At 40.1% G+C, this 14860-nt stretch overlaps 1 non-coding gene across 1 annotated transcript; it reads left to right on the forward strand.

Annotated features, from left to right (window-relative positions):
- Window positions 1–14303: 14303 nt before the first annotated feature.
- Window positions 14304–14376, forward strand: TRNAR-CCU. The gene has a single exon. It is a non-coding gene; the product is annotated as a tRNA-Arg (tRNA).
- Window positions 14377–14860: the final 484 nt, after the last annotated feature.

Consider the following 14860-nt stretch of genomic DNA (forward strand, 5'->3'; position numbering starts at 1 on the left):
AGGGCGAACTTGGGTCGTGACAAGTTGGTATCAGAACTCTAGGTTCATAGGAGTCATGAATCACAGGCCGGTTTATTAGAGTCTCGCGGATCGGTACGGAGACGTCTATGCTTATCCACGAGAGGCTATGTAACTGTTAAGAAAATTTCACTTCATTTGAATTCCTTGTTGTGGGAGATCTTTGATATCAAAATTGTAAACTTCTGCCTTCTATTCTCTCACAGATGGTGAGGACACGTGCTACTGGAGGTGACCAGACACCCGCGCCCCCTGCAAGAGCCGCTAGAGGTCGGGGCTGGGGTAGAGGCCGAGGACGCGCACGCGGTGCAGCCAGAGCACCCGCGCGAGCTGCTACCGAGGAGCCACCAGCAGTTCCAGCTGGAGCCTAGGTGCCTGATACGCCCACATCTACTAGTACTCCAGCACTCTAGGAGACTCTGGCGCAGTTTATCAGTATTTACACCACACTAGCTCAGGCAGGGTTGCTTCCCCTTACTGCAGCCACATCCTTGGCCGGGGGAGGAGCACAGACTCCCGCCGCCTGCACTCCCGAGCAGCGAGTGCATGTGGAGCAGATCCCAGAGATTGTACTGGCACAGCCTGTAGCCCCAGCTCAGCCCGAGGAGAGGGCAGTAGCTTCAGAGGAGGAGCATAAGAGGCTTGAGAAGTTCAAGAAGTATCAGCCTCCTACATTCAGTGGACTAGCATCAGATGATGCTCTGGGATTTCTAGAGGAGTGCTACCGTATCCTCCGTACCATGTGAATATCAGGATCGAGCGGGGTTTACTTCACTACCTTCCAGCTTCGAGGAGCCGCCTATCAGTGGTGGCGTGCTTATGATTTAGACAGTCCAGATTGGGCAGCTTCCCTGACTCGGACTAAGTTTTCAGATATGTTCACGAGAGAGTTTGTTCCCCAGAGCCTCAGGGACACTTGGTGCGCAGAGTTTGAGCATTTGCGCCAGGGTGCTATTACTATCTCAGAGTATGCTGTTCGTTTCACCGACTTGGCTAGACATGCACCAGCTTTGGTTTCTACTGTTCGCGAGAAGGTTCACCGGTTTATTGAGGGGCTCATTCCCAACATCAGGTCTAGTATGGCTTGGGAATTGGAGATGGATATTTCTTATCAGCAGGTGGTGAGCATTGCTAGGAGAGTGGAGGGTATGCATGCTCGGGATAGAGAGGAGAGGAAAGCCAAGAGGTCTCGAGAGTCGGGCCATTATTCTGGTGCTCGTGCCCTAGATTCAGCTCGTCATGGTAGGGGTTATATGTGTCGTCCCATTCATTCAGCTCTTCCAGCATCCAGTGGTATTCCAACTCCTCCTAGACCTCAGGAGCCTTATTATGCACCTCCAGTATCTAGTGCGCCTCCTGCACGGGGTGCTTCCAGTGGTTGGTCCAGCAGACCTGGCCCGAGCCAGTCACAGCCGCCACATCCTCCCAGAGCTTATTTTGAGTATGGTGGCACACGCCATATGGTGAGGGATTTCCCTATACTTTGGAGGGGTGTACCTCCACAGACTTCTCAGCCACAACACGCCCCGCAGAGTTCCCAGGCTATGATCAATGCACCAGTTGCTACCCCACCTTCTCAGCCAGCTAGAGGTGGAGGTCGGGGAGGTAGAGGTCGCCCTAGAGGGGGAGGCCAGGCCAGATACTATGCCCTTCCTGCCCGTACTGAGGCTGTTGCCTCCGATTCTGTCATCACAGGTATTATCCTGGTCTATCATAGAGATGCATCGGTTCTGTTCGATCCAGGCTCCACTTATTCTTATGTTTCCTCTTATTTTGCCCCGCATTTGGGCGTATCTCGGGATTCCTTGAGTTCTCCTATTTATGTTTCTACTCCTGTTGGAAATTCTCTTGTTGTGGACCGCGTTTATCTATCGTGTTTGATTGCTCTTAGTGGTTTTGAGACCAGAGCCAATCTATTATTGCTCAGCATGGTAGACTTTGATATTATTCTGGGCATGGACTGGTTGTTGCCCCATTATGCTATTCTTGATTGTCACGCGAAAACCGTGATGCTGGCTATGCCAGGTGTGCCGCAAGTAGAGTGGAGGGGTACCTTAGATCATACCTCCAGTAGAGTTATTTCGTTCCTTAAGGCTCAACGTATGGTTGAGAAGGGGTGTAACGCGTATCTAGCTTATGTGAGAGATGTCAGAATTGATACCCCTACAGTTGATTCAGTGTAACGACCCGGCCGGTCGTTTTTGGAATTTATGCCCCGATCCCCTATTAACTGCTTCCCCTAAGTTCATTTCTACTATTTTGGTATGCCGGGACGTTCGGTNGATGGTTCAGGATGCATTGGAGAGGTTAAGGTGATTCAGGATAGACTCCGTACAGCCCAGTCCAGGCAGAAGAGTTACGCGGACAGGAAGGTTCGTGATGTTTCATATATGGTTGGTGAGCGGGTTCTGCTTCGGGTCTCGCCTATGAAAGGCGTCATGCGGTTTGGGAAGAAAGGAAAGTTGAGTTCGAGGTTTATTGGCCCTTTTGAGATCTTGAGGCGAGTTGGGGAGGTTGCCTATGAGCTTGCCTTACCTCCCAGTTTGGCCGGAGTTCATCCGGTATTTCATGTTTCGATGCTCCGGAGATATCACGGGGATCCGTCGCATGTGTTGGATTTCAGTTCAGTCCAGCTGGACAAGGATCTATCCTATGTTGAGGAGCCAGTGGTTATTTTGGGCAGTCAGATCAGGAAGTTGAGGTCAAAGAACATCGCAACAGTGAAGGTTCAGTGGCGGGGTCAGCCGGCCGAGGAGGCGACTTGGGAGACCGAGCAGGATATGCGCAGCCAGTACCCTCATCTTTTCTCTACCTCAGGTATGTTCTCTATGCTCGTTCGAGGACGAATGAATGTTTAAGTGTAGGAGGATGTAACGACCCGGCCGGTTGTTTTTGGAATTTACGCCCCGATCCCCTATTAAGTGCTTCCCCTAAGTTCATTTCTGCTATTTTGGTATGCCGAGACGTTCGGTGTTAAGTTTTGGAGAGTTTTGGGACACTTAGTCCCTAAATGAGAGCTTAAGTGTTGAAAAATGGTCCGTAGTCGGAACAGTGTGAAGACAACCTCGGAATGGAAATCCGATGGTTCCGTTAGCTTCGTTAGGTGATTTCGGGGTTGGGAGCGTGTTCGGAATGTATTTTGGAAGTCCGTAGCTTATTTAGGCTTGAAATGCCGAAGTTTGAATTTTTGAAGCTTTTGGTCCAATAGTGAGTTTTTAATCCGAGGGTTGGATTGGAATTCCGGAAGTTACAGCAGTTCCGTCATGTCATTTGGGATGTGTGTGCAAAATTTCAGGTCATTCGGACGAGGTTCGAGTAGGTTTTTGATCGAAAGCGTGTTTTGTTGGAAATTGAAGTTCCTAGGCTTGAATCCTTGATTTAATCGGGTTTCCGGTGTTGTTTTAGGTGTTTTTAAGATTTGTACAAGTTTGAATAAGGCATTAGGGGGTATTGGTGCTTTTGGTTGAGGTCCCGGGGGCCTCGGGATGATTTTGGGTGGTTAACGGAAGAAGTTTGGAAGTTAAGAGGTAGCAGTTCTGCTGCTTCTGGTATCTTTTCGCTTCTGCGGCTTGGGAACCGCAGAAGCGGCCTTGGCTTCGCAGAAGCGATTTTTTGTCACCTTCCAAGAAACCGCAGAAGGGGTAGGAATTCCGCAGAAGCGGATCCGCTTCTGCTAGATGGGAACCGCAGAAGCGGAAGCTGGGATTTTAAAGGAATCCGTAGAAGCGGCCAGTGTTCTGCAAAAGCGGGACTACAGAAGCGGCCACTTGTCCGCAGAAGCAGAAATTCCTGGGCAGAAATAGAAATGTCGAGGGTTTAATTTCATAAGTTTGCAAAATCAATTGAGAGCTCGATTTAAGGCGATTTTGAGTGGGTTTTGAAGCGAAGATCACTGGGTAATGTTTCTTTGGTCCCTTCTTGTTATATTTCATCATTATATAGTTAAATACATCATCGGAATTCGAATTTAGGATCAAAAATTGGATAATTTGGGGTAAAACTTCATTACCTAAACTATTGAGTTTTGAGTGGGCATGGATGTACCTCACAACTACATGGATGAATATAAATGAGTTTAGACATATCAAAACAAGTTTAGACATACTTTTACAATCGGATTAATTAGCTAGGCTCGATATAACTGGACTAATTAGGTATGATTTATCAATATAAATGAGTTTGGCATAGTTAATTAGATATTGTGTTTCTACTCTTTCCTTTATCACGTTTCATACTTGTACATGATATTTACCCATTAGCTATGCAACTCCAATTGTGAGTAATTTGTATCTATATTAAATTGTTATTTTTTTAATATTCCATTTGTCAACCTCATTGTTTGTATCAAAATAATACTTGTTACATATTTTGATAGTTATTTTTATTATTTACCCTTACTTGTCAATTTCACTTTCACAGTTAATAATTACTTTATTACATACAAAGGACATTCAAAGATAATTCTTTCTTTTGATCAATCATTTTCTAAATAAGTTTTGCTCGCAATAATTTGACTTCAATCCTAAACCAAAAGGTTTTAAGTTTATTCTTTAAATTTATTTGGTTGATTGCCCAACACTTTACAAGTTAACTCGTATTCTTTACATTCTATTTGATCATTTGGAATGCATTTCTTTTTATACTTCATTCACCTACTTCCTTGTATATATTTTGCCATACACCTAAATGTTATTACTTTGGATATTTATTACATGACAGTCATATTGGTCATTTTAGTTTACAATTTCTTTATGAATATTAAATTGATCATTCATCACCTAATCCCTCATTTGATCAAGTCCAACTGGGAACCACGCTTTGTGGATCTCGAGGCATGCCTAACCCCTTCCCCTTAAGATAACTTAAACCCTTACCTAGAATCTCAATAGTAATTTTGCAGACCATAATCAAAGTGTACATTACATAGTGTAGTATCGGCGTCCTAGTGTACCTTAAATACTAGGTGGCAACATTAAACTCTAATTAACCTTGTAGAGTACCATAAGTTATATTTTCTTAACTCGTGTAAAATAGGATGCAACACTGACTATTTTCACTACCATGCTGAACCAAACCACTGCTCAAGAGACCAACTCCTTTAGATTACTCATGATTCGCCTTCACGGCAACACTACTCTTCCCAAGTATCCTATGGACCTCAATTAAAATTCATCCCAGGTGATCTCAATGTGAAGTATCATTTTCCTAAGACTCACGAGCCACTTATTCCCTCTTATACATCCGGTAGTACCTCCAACCCAAGTACCTGTTCTGAAGAAGCCTTCTATGAATCTGATGTTATCCCCTTCATCTCACAAATACTGAATTGTAGAACCGATAATGATACTGAAATGCACCAAGTCTCTTTCACAAACCAATACAAATCTCGAATCTTTAATCACACATAAATTCAGAAATCCTTAGATACCACATATTAAATCTTGAATCAATTAGATCCTTCTCAAGAGTCACACACTCTGTCCTAGTCTTGAATATGTAACCAATAAGGATGAACGATTAGTGCTTTGTTAGCACATGAATAAACCAAAATGAAATAACAGAGCGAATCCTTCCCTTCCACACTACCTCCACGGAAGATTATTGAACCTGAGTCCTTCCACAATCTCCATATATCACTAAGGTGAAATACAACACACACCCAATAATTCTTTGCTCAAATCATCATCAGAGTCATCCTCCTAATATCATATCCAATCCCCAAGCATCCCTGAGTCCAGAATATATTGCAACAAGCGACTAGGTGACCCAATCTCCACTACTAGACTCCCTACTTGGATTCAAGACACAATCACATAATCCAAAAATCCATAATGACTGCTCCTCCTTAACTGCCATGATCTCATATTGTTACACAGATGAATTCCTCAAAAGCTAATGGCGCATCAGCCATAACACATCCCAAATCATCAACCCAGATTCACATTCACCCTCATGACAGTCGTGCCATCTTCCTCGAGCGATCCGAACCCATTTTGTAGCATATGCATCCTACAGGGTAGAAGGTAAAATTGATCTTAGAAAACTCAGAAGAGATCAGGAAACCGCTGTCGACGCCCCTTTTTTCTCGCGAAATCGGGTTTACGATATTTGGGCGGACAACTCTATTCCCGTGTGGGAATTGGGTTTTTGGAATTGAAGAGTCGCCACCTAATGATTAAGTGCATTAGGACACTAAGAGTTTGAATTTGAAAACCAGAGTTCGGGTAAGGGCTAGAAATTATCTCGAGGGGAAGGTGTTAGGCACCCCTCAAGATCCACTAGTGTGGTTCCCGGCCATGCTATGTTGTGACTTTAATGCAAATAAGTATACAAATAACTTCACACTTAAGGGTTACAAATAGATACATAACAAGCATGTTGGAATCAAGGTCTAGATGATCTACAATTTGTTTTGAGGGAAGGTCTAAATGCAAAAAATTAATCAAGACATTGAAGAAATATTTAGAGAAAAAGAATGATGCTGTAAAATAAAAGAGGGGTTTTGGGTAGTTGAAAAGACAGAATTTTATTGATATTAAACAAAGTCACATAAAGGAAAGGGGGTCCTAGGTTTGTAAAACACATGGATCATCCACACAACACCGGTAATCAATCGTACGCATAGTGTTATCATGTGATCATCATCTCCATGTCTACCCTTCCCACCCCGTTAAGGTATTTAAGCGCGGAATGGTATCGTTACCTACTGCATGCTATTACTTGTTCCACCTATCAATCCCGGAGGCGTTTAGGACTACTAATCCTAAAAGGGAGGGAGCTTGGCTTTTCAGGGGTTTTAAAAGGATAAAATTCTAGGGCGACAAACAAAACACACAAAGCAGTTAATGGGGAAATAAGAACAATTAAAGGCTCAAGTAGGCCTCCTCACTTAAAGAAACGAATTGTTTAGCATGTCTTACATATACTGTTTAGGTCATTAATTAAAATTAGCGTAGGAAGAATTAATTTACCACATATTTCCCAGATAGGGAGTCCAAATTACAACTGCTTAGATGTAGTTGTCGAAAACTGATAGTTGATTAATTATCTAACTATTTGTATGTTAAACAGGGCCTATAGGCATGATACCTATTAATCCAGGGACGGAGGAATAACTGATTGCAAAAAAAAGTCATTAGTTATAAGCTCTACGAGTGTTAAACAAATTGCCACTGATTTTAAACTTAGGAACGAGTGGCGATTCTGATTAAGTTGATAGTTCCTATAGGCATGCTTTCTAGGTGTAACTGATTTTGAGCAGAGATCCTATAGGCAGGTTATCTATATGTAATGAGTTATTTTAACTCCTATAAGCAGGATTGCCTAATGACAAATGTATATGCAAAGTGCAGGAAGTCCTATAGGCATATCATCTATACAATATGCAGAGCTTCATTATCGATTTATTGCCATGGTATTATTACAAAGTGCAGAAAAACCTATGGGCATGGTATCTATGTGAACAATGCAGGCTTTGAAAGTGATAACCCTATGAACATGGTTTCTAGGCGAGATGCAGAATTTTAAAGAGTAAATATCCTATAGACATGGTATCTACGTGAAAATGCAGAGTTTGAAAGTAATGATTCTACGAACATGATTTCTGTGTGAGATGCAAAATTTTAAAGGGTGAATATCCTATAGACATGATTTCTATCCCTTTGGCATGCATACAGTCCTATCCCCTTTCACTATACTCCAGCAGTTATTACAAAGCTTATTACAGACCAAGCGAATCAGAAGAAAATAAAAAAATTACATCAGTGATTACATCTACATCTAATCAGCCTAATCTAGACTCAAAGTCTAATAATATGAGATAAACCAACTTCTAGGATCGGATTTTCAAAGCCTTTCTCTTATTTGGGATGTGTCAAGTTCCAAGGAACTTCAAGAATTCCAGGCAATGCTTACACCCCAAATATCATTGCAGAGTTAAGAATATAGTGCAGTGTGGAAGGGCCAGCCCTCAAATGTCCAAGTTCAGAGGGAACTCAAGGTCCCAAGGCAAGGCTCATAGGAGGGGGGCAGAACTTAGAGACTAGGAGTAAGTGTAAGTGCAATGAAAGGGAATTAGGGGGGAGCTAGGGCAGGCTGGTGGTCATGCCCAGCAACTGGAATGCTGACACACCCCTGACCAGCCGGTCAGCTTAAAATTTAAAGAGTTAGGACCTTTTGAAGGTCAGGTTCAGCCCTGGACAGCAACTTGGATGCTGCCAGACTATACCTTAACTCAATACACATAAGGGAATGGGGGTATGGGAAATTGAAAGAGGCTAGGATCCAAAGGACCCAGTTTTAATCCATGACAATAACTTTGTATATTGCTATGTCTTAAACTACAGCCCAAGCACATAAAAGGGGGATGGGGATAGGGATTCATTGCAGCAACAGATGGCAAGACATGAGCATTACTTTAAAGTTGAACTCTACAAAGCAGTAAAGTAGGCATGGGCATAAAAGCTTGTAAATAAACACATTGGAGTTGATGCTAGAATCAAAAGTAGGACATACCAGTTTCAGAAAAATAAACAAAAAGCATAAGCTTTGGTAAGCCAAATTGCGAGCAAGCAATGCAAAAGATCTCAGAAGAGAGTAAAGAGTCCAAGAGAGTTTGTGATTCGAAAATCAGTGAGTGAGTATTGTTGAAAGTATAGAAGGGAAGGCCCTTTTATAGTGCAGCAAGTAAGTAAGAAAAGGTAAGAAAAATAACCTTGAAAATCAATTTCCCTTCAATTAAGGGATTCTGATTTCCAACGGGTAAAGATAATTAAGGAAAGGGTCAATCAGAATATTTTCCCAAGCAGTACAATAAAGGGTAAATACATAAAAACTATTTAAGGTAAAAGTCTAGTGGCACTTGATTTGTGAAAAACAAGGAAAGGGAATCAGTAAAACAGCCAGTAAAAGAACCAAGTTGAAAGCCTTGTTCGATTGAACCGAGTCAGAAAAGTGGTAAAGGAAAGTTTAATTTAGGGGAAAATCAGTAACAATCAAGTAAGCAACATTAAAGGGATTCAGAATCGATTAACCGTTGGCAAAACCTTTGAAAGAGAAGCTCTCATATATGAAACACATAGACATGTCAAGCAAGAAGGATGTCATGCTAATTACGAAAGACTAGCAAGAACGTTTCAAAATCACAAACGCAGAAAAGGTTCAAATTCAGTTCATAAACTCGGAGTGAGTCTGAGAGTTCTCCCTGTCCAAACACAAAATCAAAATTGCCAAAGAAACCCCCAATCTTAGGGTTTTTAAACTCGAACTCGACACAGAGATGAGAAGGCAAGCTATTGAAACAGACTTAGAGGCCTCTTTCAGAGTCTCATGAGAAAACATACAAGCACAATGGCAGGTTCAAGGCAAATAGAACATGGAAACTAATTTGAGGTACAGGGAACTAGTTTCAAGAAAAACTTGGAATTTAAACGAGTTCAGGGGATAAAGGGGTAGTGTAAACTTAAGGAAATAGTCTATGAAACACATCTAGAAAGAACAAAGTCTTGTAAAGGCAAACAAAGGACTAAAACTCAGTAGGAAAACACAGTAAAGGAACACATAAGATAGGCATGTGAGAGCAATAGGAAACTTCATAATACAGCAAATATAAGAACACACGAAAAAGCATGCAAGTCAGAAAAGAGCAAACAAGAATATAGCAGGGATCGATTCACACCAAGAAAAGAAGAAGAAGAAGAGTCAAAAACATTTTCGAGAACCTTTTTCCAGAAACCCTAATCGAAAAGAAGTAACTTTTGAAAGAAAATCGGAGAAAACGTTTAAGAAACTTAAGCAATATTGCAAACATATAACAGATCTAAAAAATAATCGGAGAGAACCTCGATAGTTAGGGTTTCAGATGAACCCTAGAATGAGAAAGGCTTCGAAAATGTCCGATCTAAGTCGGATGAGGTCAGAATCACGCTCAGAAGATCAAGGGCCACCGGAGCAAGGCCGGAGATGGCCGGAATCCTCGAATCGGTGAAGGTTTGAGTGGAGACCTTTGAGGTCTAGCCCCAAACCTTCGAATACCAAGCACACAGGAGCAATAGGAGGTGAGTATGAGGGTTTCATGGCCTGAGAAGCCATGGAAACCGGCGAGAATTGCAGGGATTAGGGTTATCTTGGATGGCGGTGACTAGGGTTTGCAGAGAGAATGGGAGAGGAAGGGGATTCAAGGGCGGCGGGTTAGGAGAAATGAATTAGGGTTGGGGAGTTTGGTAAATTAAAAAGGAAAGGGTGTGTTTGGGCTGTTGATCTTTTAGATCAACGGGTGTGATTTAAAGGGGGGACGGTCGGGTAATTTAATTGGGTCAGGGGTTGGGTTGATTTTAGGAATTGGGCCGGTTGAAATTGGGTTTAAATTGGGACTGTAATGGGGCTATAATTGAAATGTAGATGGGCTATATATTAAATAGCCAATTTTCCCTTTTTAATTTAATTAAAATAGTTGAAATAATTTTAAAAACAAATTAAAAGCACTGAATTAATTAAAAATATATAAATGTTAATCTAAAAATACTGGGAGCAATTTTATAATTGTAAAATGCTATTAATCGCAATATAGGCTATAATTGCAATTTTATGCAATTTTAGCTTTGAAATATCAAATAAATTTATAAAAAATATGCAAAAATCACCTTAATTATATCTTAATATAAATATGAGAATGAAATAATTTATTAACCAAAAATGCTAGTTTGGAAATAATTATTGAATTTTGTAGTGTAAAAATAGACAATAAATTGATCTAAGAAATCTTTAAAATTAAAGGAGAAATACCAAACTTTTGGGCAAACATACACACGCTATTTTGAGAATATTTTGAGCATAAAAAATAGGCAGGGAAAAATTGGGTATCAACAGCTAACCCTCTTTACCCGGGAAGGATGAAAGAGTTGTCGGGTAAAGATATGATGGCCAATTTTGACCGAAAGAAATGATATAAAAAGGTCTTGACCGAGCTCTGGCTCCTGAGCTGCCTACATATCCCTAGTATTACAGGAATCAGGCCATATGTAATTCAGGGTCCGCCGACAGAACATGCCGATGGAGATTTCGAATGACGGACGCGGTATTTAGGTTGGGAAGGATGGTCAGGGACCGATGGGCTGCGGGAACCGGAGCGAGATCACTCCTGCTGTAATGGCCGTTTCCAGCTGGTGTACCTGCAGATGAGCAATACAAACATATCGTGCATAAACTTAAACGTGATGCAAGTTCCCGTTGGACCATTAATGCTGTCTTCGGATGGGCAGGATGACGTCCTCAGACCATGACGTCCTGGGCCATGAAGCATATAATAAAGGATTCGCAGGCTATGAAATGACGTTCTCGGGCTATGATAATGGGGCCTCCGAACCATGATGCCTTTGAATAATGATGTGCAAAATATAAAGGGGGGGTGATCACGCCCAACAATGCCTTATAAAAAGGACTCTGCGGACGTTGCAAATATAACCCGAGTATTACGCCCAGGGTCGAATCCACAGAGAGTTAACCTATCAACCACTATCTTCAGACCCACTAATTCTCCAGAACCAGCTTCCCAAATATTCAAATCTCAGTTGAGTGTTCTTTAACAACTAGCTTGTCAGTAACTAAATAGCTGTAAACTAAATTAATAAGGTTGTAAACAATTATGAGGAAAAGCTAAGGCAATGATTTCCCCTATTGATGGAATCCCTTCTGTTTATGCTCATACAAATTTACCCACACATCTCTATCAATCATTAACACTAATCTTACCACAAATCTCTCCCGAGTAATCACAGTAATTTACTATTGCACTCTCCCGAGCTACACTAGCTTACTTTATTTAGCACGATTCACTTTAGATTACACCCAAGGCTTCGTTATCCCTAATCCCGCCTTTAAACCCGCAATTATAGATTCCTCTAATAATCTAGGAGTGGTGTTGTTCAACAATACCCTAAATATGCACTCTTTTCCAAGTTATGCACACTAAATAGGCACAGCTAATTGAGGATCCTGTCAATTAACCACAACGAACACGAAGTTGAACAAATAGAGATTAAACTAGCAATTTGTATTCACATAAACAAGAAGTTCATCACCCAATAGGTTCCATCAAAACCTTAGACAAGGAATTTAGCTACTCATGGCTATGAGAAAATAGACTAAGATTGAATTCATCATAAAAATCAAAAGAAAAGAAGAAAGATGTTTAGAGTATTCTCTCACAATGGTTTTTCTTGCTAAGAAACCTTAAAAATCAATAAATGCCTCTCTTGGGCGAAGTCTAATGTTTTAAATAGGGTTTAGGTCTAAAAATCCCGTAATTGACACTTTGGTCCCTGAAGTTTCTGCACCTGCCGCGGTTCTGCTGCGGTCGCGGTAGAACTGCGGCCAAACACCCTCGCGGAATCCTTGAAGTTCTGCAGCTGCTTTCCACCGCGGTTCTGCCGCGGTCGCGGTGGAACCGCGGTGGACCCAGTGCTCTGAATCTTCGGCCTGTTTTGCATGGTTCACTTGGGAAATTTCACAGTTGGCCTCTTTTTCATCAATTTTGACTCCAAAACTGCTCCTTAGCCTTCCTTATACATATATCACCTGCAAATCATGAAAAGCACTAATAAGAGCATTTTGTTATCACTTCTAACATTAAAACTACACAAGAAGGTGATTATTTAAGGTTTGATTATAGTCAAATTCACCTATTATCAACTGTGTGGGCAAAATATCCTTAAGAATAATGACATTGACACACCTCAAGCTTTAATAAATCCTACTCTCTCCATAATCAAATTTTCCATCAAGTTATGTTACATATATAATATTCTTCGATTTAAAAAAAAGGTCCTATCTCTCTCTATCATTACTGTGCACAAGATAAGAAAACAAATTGAAGTGGTATATATCAAGCCACTCTTCCTCATTAATTTGATTGATTTAACTTTTATTTGGTTTTGATTTTGCTAATTAAGGTTGTATACATTATAAAATTGTAGTTTATAATGCTTTCACACTGCTACAACGTCCGAGTTGAACTGACTACAGATCCCATGCACACCTAACAGAAGTCCGGTGTACTAAGGTCCCGCTATAAGCCCGGTCCGGGAAAGGTCCTTACCACAAGAGTCTATTATACACAGTCTTATCCTGCATTTCTATAAGAGGTTGTTTCCACGATTCGAACATGTGACCTCCTTATCGCATGGCAACAACTTTACCAATTACGCCAAGGCTTTCCTTCGTTCAATTCACACTCAAGTTAATACTTTTTTTTAAGTTTATTATATTTGAATCCTGCATTAATCATTATTAAATTTGACCTTTGTTTTTTCTTTAACAAGCAGAGATCAAAAATTGTGCGTCTAATATGATGGGAACACGCTTTTTTGATCGCCGTCCACTTTTGCAGCCAAGTTCCCAATAATTATGTATTCTTACATGGACAATGAAAGTTCCAATGAAGCATGCTGTTAGTACAATGGAGCAAATAATAATAGATATTTTATGATATTAATTAGTACTAATCTGGAACAAAAGCTGCAACTGCATATTCTTGGACTAGAACTGAAGAATTTAATACATGTTATAACATTAAAAAAAAACACGCATAAGATCTTATACTGCATAGTTATAGAAGTAATTAAAATGTGTAGTTGTCAACTTATGTTTAACCCTTGCTTAGTGCCTAAATATTGGAATTTGAGATATTTGAACTTCGAATCTTTAGTATCTATAAATACGTTGAAAATACTCATGAAATCTCTCATTAAAAGGTAGAGTTGTCGGCAGTTATTTAATATTCTTAAACAGTGAGTCAGTTGTTGATCTTGACGTGCACTCATGAAATCTCTCATTAAAAGATACAGTTGTCAGTAATTGTTATTTAATGTTTCTTAAATAGTGAGTCAGTTGTTGATCTAGGCAGTGCACTATATGTAAGATTTGATATTACTCTAATGTACTCTCTTCATGATATTTTTAAAAATGTATGAGTAGTTCAATACAAACTAAAGACAAAAGAAATACATGTAGATTCTCTTCCTAAATCAAGGATTAATTCTTGATAATTTGTCAATGAAATAACTCTAACTCTAGAGTTAATATGGTGACAATGTTTTGAACAAGTTTTCTCATCTCATGGCTAACCAACAATTGCTTAAGATTGGCGTTGCAATAGATCTTAGAGAAAACTACCCTTTATAACCCCTCAAAATTTTAATAGCCCATGGTTTGTCCTACTTACAAACAATGGCCCTTCGGCCCAAAAGTATTGCATATAGTAGCCGAAAGGAATGAGTATGACAACATAAGCGCCTGTAGCTCAGTGGATAGAGCGCCTGTTTCCTAAGCTGAAGATCGTAGGTTCGACCCCTGCCTGGTGCGATAGAGCAACTCTTTTTTGCAATGTATAAATATTGTATCCTAAGTTCGACAGTGTATCCTTGGTGTATATTGAGCCTATCTCGAGTGTGCTTGTGTATCTAAAGTGTATATATTTGTGTACCCCAAATGTATTTTGTATCGTGAATGTATAATATGTCTGAATAATGTATCAAAATTGTATATAATGTGTATTTTCTAATATGTAAACATAGTGCATATAAATTATATACAATTTTGTATGTGTAATGTGTGCACAGTGTGTATTTTGGAGTGTATCATGTATTTTTGTATAGTGACAGTCTTTTTTGTATATATTTTGTATAGTTACATCTATTTTGTATATATTTTGTACAGTTATATCTATTTTGTATATTTTTTGTATAGCGACAGTCTATTTTGTATATTTTATGTATAGTGACAGTCTATTTTGTATCGTGAAAGACTATTTAGTATATTTTTTGCATACTGACAGTCTATTTTGTAT

The sequence above is a fragment of the Nicotiana attenuata genome, unplaced genomic scaffold (genome assembly GCF_001879085.1).
Source record: "Nicotiana attenuata strain UT unplaced genomic scaffold, NIATTr2, whole genome shotgun sequence".
Classification (NCBI taxonomy): Eukaryota; Viridiplantae; Streptophyta; class Magnoliopsida; order Solanales; family Solanaceae; genus Nicotiana; species Nicotiana attenuata.